At 43.1% G+C, this 9,670-nt stretch overlaps 1 protein-coding gene across 2 annotated transcripts in view; it reads left to right on the top strand.

The window, feature by feature from the left end:
- The first annotated feature begins 3,849 nt into the window (after nt 1-3,849).
- Nucleotides 3,850-9,670, top strand: part of CHRM3 (cholinergic receptor muscarinic 3) — a 223,225-nt gene continuing 217,404 nt past the window's right edge. For both annotated transcript variants that reach the window (XM_077925751.1, XM_077925752.1), the window contains exon 1: nt 3,850-4,259. The gene's annotated coding sequence lies outside the window, so the exon portion shown is untranslated. The remainder of the gene's footprint in view (nt 4,260-9,670) is intronic.

Below are 9,670 nucleotides of genomic sequence, written 5' to 3'. Positions count from 1 at the left end.
CACCTCAGTAATAAGTCTCTAAAAGCTTCCTGTTTGATCAGAATAATCCAGGGTCTAAAATCAACTTCAAGCCATGGTTTGTGATTCTGGCTTCTAAACTGCAATGAAAACAAACTTCAATTATGGATTTGAACAGAAAAAATATCTTCCTTGTTACCATGTTGGAAGAAGAGCAGAAAGGGTGGGGAAAATGTCCAACTCAAGGCTAGATCCCATAGCACTAAACTATGGTTTAGCATTATATATGAATATAATCATTGTGTGCCCTGGTTTCTCTGCTGCTCCAGGTAGATGCAGCCATGAAACCAAGGCCAAGTACACTGCCAAGGACCCTAGCCTTTTTGTACTGCTAAATACTAGGAGACATTTTCTTATGGTAAAGGTTGTTTGACAGTGGAAGAGTCTGTCTTGGGATGTGGAATGGTCTCTTTTGCTGGCAGCTGAATGGAGCTCTGTCAGAAGTGCTGCAGTTGTCTCCTGAATTGAGCAGGAAGATCTTTCAGCCACTTAAGCAGGGCTTGAGTGGAACAATCAATTCTCATATCTGTGTCAAAATTATCTTCAGTTCTTAATCCACACTCTCATCTGTCCTATCCACACATTACTTTCCCCCCTTCAACAGCAGTATTTTCCTTCTCTCCAACTGTTTCCTGGAATCGTGTCAGAAGCTGCTTGAGTACAGAAATGTGTTGAGCATCAGCATATGATCAGCATGGCTTTAATATGGCTCTGGCCATGTGCTAGAAAGATCAAGGCCTTAGAGACCCTTATCTCATATAATATATATGATTTTATCGACGTAAGTGTGAGAATTTCAGTGCTAACTCCCTGTTTCACACTGCTGATAGAAAGAACGATTCATGCCAGAGAATATAAACAGAACTAAACTCCCACCCATCTATTTTCTTTGCCAGGAAATTCTCACAAAGAACTACAAAATTCTTTCCTCCCAGTCCAAAAAAAATACATTCAAGTAGATCTACACCTTCACATTCTGCATAAATCTTTAATCAACCAGGGCACCTTCAGAAAGAAAATCGCTTTCTAGTGGGTAGCTCTCCAGGAAGTGAAATTGTGGCAGCTCATCCTTCATATAACTTTTATAGGGAGTAGGTTTAAGACTTACTCATGTTATGCAGGCTGATGGATGAGCAACTAGGAACGATTATGCCCAGGTATTTGGATTATTTATTACATTTATTAATTGCTTCCTATGGAGCACCTTGAAGCTCCATAGGAATAAAATAAAATAAAAACAATAAAATAAAAACCACATACACAACAGTGTTATATATAAGTAAGTGCATTTGCTGTCTTACTTATGATACCCGCTTAAAACATTACTGTTTAGGTATCTTACCTTGAACTTACCCTGGTAGCTAATTGGCAGCCAGTGCAATTCTTTAAGCAGCAGTGAAATATGGACATTATACCACAGTCAGCTGTCAAACCACTGCAGTTTGCACTCCTGCAGCTTTGGGTCAACCCCAATGTTACCAACACATGGACAACAGTGGTTAGGCTATCCTAGTCCAGAAATGGATGTAGTTGTCTTGCCAGGAAAAGCTGGAACATTCTACTACTGGCACTACAGAATATCATAGGGTGGTGAGCCAAAACTGGGCATTTTTTGGTGTTACCCCTGTTCTGTGGAATGCCCTTCTTTCTGCTATATGTGAGGAAGCAATCATCAGTTCTTCTCTTTATGCACAGGCTTTCCCTCACCTATAAGACTTGGCCCTGGTTTCTGAATCCCTGAAATCTGTTTTATTTGCTTTTATATGTATTTATGCTTTATTTTTAAATATTGTTTTTATATTGTACGTAGTATACACTGCTTTGAGATTGCATTGCTAATTATTGCATGCATTGATTTAACTATTTTTACCTTTTGTTTAATTTTGTAAGCTCTCTGCCCCCCGCCCATGAATTTGCCATGTGGCAAATTCAAAAGAAATGAATGAATAAACACGTGCACACACAATAATTGAGTACGGTAATTTGGAAAGGACCTTAATTTTAGAAAGGACTACATAGCAAACATGAGTTATCTCAGCTCATCCTTACCCATAATGATGGTATATATTACAACAACAACAATACCTGCAGTGCAACATTCAAAGTAGCTTTACTTGACAGTTTATTAGCATACGGCAACCTTGCAGAGAACTCTTTGCAGAACACATCCATAAGTAACTACACTACTTTATCATAGGGCCCTTTAAATAATCTGTAGGGGGGGAACTACTACTAACATTAGTCTGTTTTGCTTTCAGGTATAGAATCATGGGTTGTCCAATGGACATTATTAAAAGTACATTTATGAATAACAGTTGCAGGAGAAGATCTTAAATTTGTAAACTTCATCAGCATGTAAGCTCTTTGGATAATGGCACTTTATGAATGCCAATTTCTATTGGTGTGTTAAGACACTCAAGGGCACATTTTATTCCCTATTAGCATACTCCTTTAGTACATTGGTATGTTTGACTTGTGGTCTGATGCACCCTAGGTGGACAAATAAACTCTTGATGCAATACCATCTAGAGTAAATGAAATACAGGGTAGAATAAGAGAATAATCCTTTCAGACTGGGGGGGGGGGGGAGTTGCACGAAATTGTTTTTGGTATTTTACAGCTGACTTGCATTTTATTGGCTTTTATGTGTGGGTGTATGGTACATGCTCCAACTTCTGCATGAAAACATTATTCCTTAACACATAATAATGAATCTCCATTGTTTTATTTCACAAAAATCTGTATTATTGGTTGGTTGTTGGGATCTGTCTGTCTTGAGAACAACAGCATGTGCCTCTGGAGGTGAAGTCAAACTCCTGCATTAGTGACCTCTCTGGGGTGCAAGCCTGGGTGGTGTGTATGGAGGTTCTGGGCTGCCCAGATGACAAGGAAAGCAGAGCAATATGTTTGGCACCAGCTTGGCTGTGGGAGTTGCCGGAAGGAGGCTTAGAAAGTGGTATGGAGAAAGTGACAAGAGAACAGCTTTTCTTCCTGTCTCATAATAGTAGAACCTAGGACCATCCAGTACAGCTGAATGCTGGAAGGCTCAAGGCAGACAACAGAAAGTACTTCTTCATACCCTGCACAGTTAAGCTATGGAATTCACTCCCACAAGGGGTAGTTCTAGCCACCAACTTGAATGGCTTTAAAAGAAGGTTAGACAAATTCCGGGAGGAGAAGGATCTCATTGGCTACTAGCTCTACCTCCACTCCTGGAAGCAGTCGCTGGGAATCTCCACCGGGAAGAGTTTTGTTGGGCTCAGGTTCTGCTGGCGGACTTCCCACAACGGGCCATGTGTTTGGCCACCAAAGAAGTGACTTGCGACAAAGCTAGCAGATCTATGAGAAATATGACTTTGTCTAGCTCATAGCGGAAGCCTCTTCAGCCACCTCCTCCAGCCTACAGTGTCTGCTGTAATTGTCTCCCCTCCCTCCTTGCTCCCAACTGTTTGCGATGGTGATTAGCTTCCAGCTGTCTCCCTTTAATCTCTTTTAATAGATTTCCACCGCCGTGCATCTCATCCGTGCCCCGCCCCAAAACAGGACACTGACCAGGAGGCCAAGAGGCTACTGTACTTGCGGTGCAATCAATGGATGGACCCGAGCGGCGCAAGAGCGCGCCCAGCTTGGTGCCTAGAGCCCCGCTGCCCGGGCTTCGCTGGGCAGCGCGGGCGGGCTGGTAGGCGGGCGCCCCTATAATAAAGGCTGCCTAGGAAATCCACTAGGTGGGCGTGAGCGGCTGCGGTGAGGTCAGCGGCGGGAGGACCAATGAGTGGCGCGCTCGGGAGCTGCCCGCTCTTGGCGTGCGAGTGGAGGGGGCGGGGGAGCGCTAGGTGGATGCTGCTCCGGCGGCGGCTCGGACATTCCGGCACTAGGCAGAGCGCGAAGGCGGGAGTCGCCCTACGGCTGCCGGGGCTGTGTGGAGACGTGACTGGGAGAGAGTCGGGGGGAAGGCGAGAGGAGGAGGAGGAGGAAGGAAGGAGGAGCGGCGGGGTTTCTAGCTCGCCGCCGCTCGGGAGAAAGCGGAACAGGGAGACGGAGAAGGCGGCAGGGAGCATTTGCCTCGCCTGGCGCACAGGTGCAAGCCGAGAAGGAGCGCCTCGTCGTTGGCGCCGCCTGGCCGAAGGGGGATATAGTGCCTGCCTGCCTGCCTGGACTCCGCCGCTTCTGTGGGGAGCGTCGCTTCACCTGCGAGCGACTCAGCCAGCCAGCCAGCGCGCGGCGCGTCCCGCGTCAGCCAGGTAAGAGTTTCCCTCAGAGTCTTTCTCCGGGAGCCGCGGGGCGCTCGCCGCGCCCGCCTTCTCGCGCTCGTCTTCGGCTGCCAAAGTTTCTGGCAAGAGTCACTCGGGGCGAGCGAGAGCGACCGTGCCAGAGGCGGCGGCGGCGGCGGCCACGGAGTCGAGACGGAGGCGCGAGAGGGAGTCGCCCTTTCCATGCCCTGTCGGAAAAGAGGGTCCTCGCGTGAGGCGGACGCGGCTAGAGCTGCCTTCTTTGGACGTTTCTCTCTCTCCCCCGCCCCATAATAAGCCCCTTCCCCGCTTCTCACCCCACCCCGTCCACATGGATTCTTCGCCTTTTCTCTTGAGCCCTCGGACAGAGTCAGAAGTCCGTCGAGAGGCATCTCCTGTGTGTGTGTTCGACGTAGCCCAATATATTTTCAATTTGGAGGGACTGCAATTTCCTCAGGGAAGGGAGCTCGGGGAAAGCGGCGGTTTGTGTGGAAAATGCGTCGGCTTCTTCGGTGTGCTCCTTTTTTTGCGGAGCCGGGAGGGTGTGTTGCTGAAAGTTGTCCTCTTTAGGCCGGCGTCAGGCTTCTGGCTGAGATCTTGAAGAGCCACTTCTTCTAGTTGGAGCAACCCCAGGGCTTTGTTCCAGAGACTCTGCTGGAGTTCAAGCGTATCTGTCTAGATTGCCTTTCCTACCAAGGGCTCATTGGCCTCGAAAGCAAAGCAGATCCAATATGTGCTCTTCATATTTTGGCAGAAGCAACATTTCATTTCCTTATGTGTTTGCTCTCAGTGTCCATGCATGTTTCCAGCTCTTTGCACGACTAATGCACCCCTGTGTAAAATAGTCTAGAAAAACCAAATTCTTAGTTGTAGACTTGCTATTGCTAATACTGATTAGAATCCTCCACTTCTTTCATAAGAAAACCTTGTGTGGGTGGTGGTTGGATTCAGCCATACCTCTGATGCTATGATCCCCCTTCCCAGTCCTTCCAGTTATGACTGACAAGCAGCTGGAATGGTGGCAAGGGGCAACTTAATCTGCAGTAGAAGTCTATGATTCTCTAAATCTTATGTTCCAAACTCCCATTCAAGTCCACTTGGCGTGGATGCGTTTCGGGGATTAGTTAACCTGCGTGGCACATTTGTGCAAACAAAGGTGTCTTACCTGAGCAGTTTCCTTCATCTCTCTTTATGTGCAATCTAGTGATTACGGAAGCATCTGGGGAACAGAGGTGGCTCTCTGTTTACTGCGTAAGTGATCAATCTGAAGCAAAATTGATTTGTTTGTGGACTTAATTCAATTATATGCCTCTTCAGATTGGTACTATAAGGAGTGTAAATTTAAATGGCATGCTGGTGTGTAAGAGACTGAGCTATGAATAGGGAAGTCCTCAGTTACAGCTTTCCTCTGCCATGAAGTCACTAGGTGTTGTTCGGCAAGCCATTCTTTCTCAACCTCATATGAAGATGTTGATAATGCTGCCTTTCAGGGTCGCTGTAAGAGTTGCACATCTGAAGACTTTTTAATTATGAAATGTAAGCATACTTTAAATATTAAGTAGCTCATATTTATATGCTTCACATACATGACTTGGTTGGAATCCTTACAACAACCCAGTAAGGTAGTCAATGTTAAATATGATATGCAAAGCATGTCTGATATTGATTGGTCTTTTTGTCTGCCACCTGCACCCTCCCAAACTTATAGTGTTTGTCTTCACCTTTTAATAGTTACTGGACAAATATGATTTAAATCAACTCTGTTTCCTGTTAGCAGACTCTCTCCATCCTAAGTGAGTATATTCCTCACAGATTTAAACAGAATTTTGTGAGCAGAGTAGGTTATGCAAATTGTGGTGTCTGCTGCAAACATCTTTTTCAAGCCACTGGGTAATGTATTTTGAAACACATGTATTTGCTGGATTTAGATCTAAGCACATAAATCTACAGCACAAGAACCCAAGTAAGTTGATGCTTACAGGGATATGCATGTTGCCGTGGTAGGTTGTTTATTCATCCAAATATTAATGTAGGCAGAAATTACTTTGATCTCATCTTAAATGCTTCCTATAAAAATAACTACTGAAGGATATTGAAGTCTCAGACACAACAGAACTTAGCAAAAATAGTGTGTGTGTGTGTGTGTGTGTGTGTGTGTGTGTTTTAAATAAAGAGATTGGCTGCTGCACCCTGTAGAAGCTAATGCTGAATTTTAGTGTGTTTTTACATAGCATTGCTTGAGATCCAAAGTGGCACTTCGCAATGACCACTGGCTTGAAACATCAAAGTGACTGAACAGTGATTTTGTTTGCATCTGGATATTTAATCAGACACAGTGTTTGATTTGTTTAAAATGGCTTGGAATAGAACTGAGTTTGAGGTGCTGTCTGCACTTATGGACAGCTGTGTGTCTTTGGGGTGGGGGAGGTCTTAAGTGCTTTAATATACTAGCCACTCTTGGTGGTAAATCCTAGTGTCAGTGATGCTTCTGAATTTTCATATGCCCTAAGCAGCTTTTCTACCTCTACTGTGTTTTCTCCCACTCAAAGCTAATTAGGATAAGATGAATTACCAAATGGAGAGATGGGGCTCATTGCTTTAGAATCTCTGATCTTATGTTGTTCTCTCTTTGGAAACTGGCTTGTTTTTCTCTTTCGCCTTCATTTGCATGTCAATATGATCATGGGAAATGTTCCTTTCTGCCTGAAGGTTATAGTAATAAACCAATATAGAAATGGGAGAAAAAGGACTCATTCTCCCATGTTTTGTCCAGCCAGGATAGCTTTACATCCATGCTAGCACAAAGTACTTGAATTCTGAGAGATTAAAAAAAAATTGTTTAGCTGTGACACTGTTTTAAAGAGCTCAGTTATGTTTCTTCTTTTAAATCACATGATATATATCTGTGGTCTTTAGGAGAGTTGGATTCTATGTGGATTTTCTACATTTTTCTTTTTTGTGACTTGGATGAACATCTCATAGTATAGGAAGTGTACCGAAGAAGCAGAATGTATGACAGACTATTGAATTGAGAATAATACAGTAACCTTTCATTGGATATTGGTTTGCTACTCCATGCTAATTCCAATATCTTTGAATTGATGAGGTTAGGAAGAACTTCTGATGAGATTGTGTAACAAGAAACCCAAATGTAGGAAGGTAAAAACAAACAAGGTGGGTTGTGTGTGTGCATGCTGAATGCCTGTATTTGCATTTGTTTTATTATAATAATAATTTTATTATTTATACCCCCACTCATCTGGCTGGGTTTCCTCAGCCAGGCCAATAAACATTTCATTTTTTTCTTGATGTTAATGGTGCAAAACAAGTTAAGTGTTCCTCCTTCCTTTTATTCTAAGTAAATGTTGAAGTCTTGTTTCTGGTTGCTGTTCATATGACCAGTATCAAACTTTGTCACTAATTCAGAAATACTTTTTATAAAACAACTTTTCTTACAATCACCAACATGCAAATTATAATTTCAATAACATATTACATTTTTGATATGGAATTACTTTGGATCGTACAACATTGATGGTTTGTATCTTGATGGCTTATATCATAGCATTCTCCTCCCCTATGTATAATTCAAACCAGCTCATTGGCTGTACTTGGAGAAATCTCCGCACCAGCTGCATAATATGTATCCCTTCTCAATCCTCCCATGTAACCTTCACAGGGTCACAAGAGCAGAAGAGTAATGCTGAATCAGACCAAAGGACAATATAGTCCAGTATCATCTTCTTACAGTGGCCAACCAGGTGCCCATGGGAAGCAGACAAGCAGGACGTGAACACAGCGGTACTCTGCTCCTTGTGAACTGCAGCAACTGATATTCTGAGGCAAACTTGCCTCTGACATCGGATATAATATACTCATCACAAATAGTAGCCAATTAAGAGTCTTATCATACATGAATTTGTTTCATTCCCTGTTAAAGCTGTCCAAGTTGGTGGACATTGCTACATCTTGTGACAGTGAATTCCAGAGTTTAACTATGCACTGTGTGAAGAAGTACTTTGTTTTGTCTGCCCTGAATCTTCACTCATTCAGCTTCACTGGATGATCCCAGTTTCTCGAATTATCAGTGAGTGAGAGAAAAAAACTTCTCTCCATCCACTTTCTTCGTACCAATGCACAATCTTACTCAGTTCTTATCACGTGCTTGCCCTCCATCAGATTTCACCCCAGCACAAACTAAAAATTCCTAAACATTGTAACCTTTTTCTCCACCCCCTTGTTAAAATGATTGCCTTCTGCACCTTTTTCCAGCAGTATATCTCTTTTTATATGTGGTGATCAGAACTGAGTACAGCATTCCAAGTGTAGTCAGGCCGTAGATCTGTACAATGGCATTATAATACTGCCAGTTTTATTTTTAATCCCTTTGCTAATTATCTCTAACACTGAATTCACCTTTTTGCACAGCCGTTGCACTCTGGGTCAACATCTCCCTAACTTCTGCTCATCTGTTAACAAGTTAAAAAGCACAGTTCTCAAAATGATCCTTGGATGACACCACGTCTTGCATACTACCGTGATGTTTGAGAACTGCCCATTTATTCCTACACCCTGCTTCCAGTTCTTTAGTAATTGAGAGACTCTGTCCTCTTTTTCCCATGACTGCTAAACTTACTCAGGAGTAGGGGTGGGAGGAAAAATCGATACCGTTCACATTTAAAGTGAGCCTGCCAAATCTGTAGGTAGGTTCTCAATTTCCAAAGAATGTGAGAACTGAAACAATGCCATACTTTGAAATTCACACATCTCTGAATTTTGTGATGTGGTTTCTCCAAACAAATAATACTGTACATACAAAATACATATGCAGGGAGAAAATAACCTACAAAAATGCATTAAATTAGGGGACATTGACTGCAGAAAACATATATATTGTGTATATATATATATTGTGTATATTGGGAGAAATCTGCACTGAAATGCTGATGAATTTTAATGATTTTTTAAAAATAATAAATCAATTTGCCGCGAAAATGTGGCTAACTGAATTTAAGAGTGTTAAAATGAGAAAGTGAGAGTTCCAAAATTGACAGAGTTCATAAAACTGTAGCGTTGGAAGGGACCCTGAGGGTCAGTTAGTCCAACCTCCCTACTCAAGAGTTTTGATTGGGTACTTTGACTTTCAAAAAAGTATCTAGTGTCCACTGCTTTTTACTTTTTATATCTGTTGTACTGATGTTTTTTAATGGGTTTCAGCCTAGCCCTTGTTACTATATGTGTAAGAGCTGTGCTAGTTGCTCTATAGCAAGGGCAGCCAATCTGTGGATACCCAGATGTTGCAGTAAAGTTAAAGGTAAAGGTACCCCTGCCTGTACGGGCCAGTCTTGACAGACTCTAGGGTTGTGCGCTCATCTCACTCTAGAGGCCGGGAGCCAGCGCTGTCCGCAAACACTTCCGGGTCA

This window comes from Podarcis muralis, chromosome 3 (genome assembly GCF_964188315.1).
Source record: "Podarcis muralis chromosome 3, rPodMur119.hap1.1, whole genome shotgun sequence".
NCBI lineage: Eukaryota > Metazoa > Chordata > Lepidosauria > Squamata > Lacertidae > Podarcis > Podarcis muralis.
The sequence above is the reverse complement of the archived record's forward strand: the minus strand, read 5'-3'. Positions and strand labels throughout refer to the sequence as shown.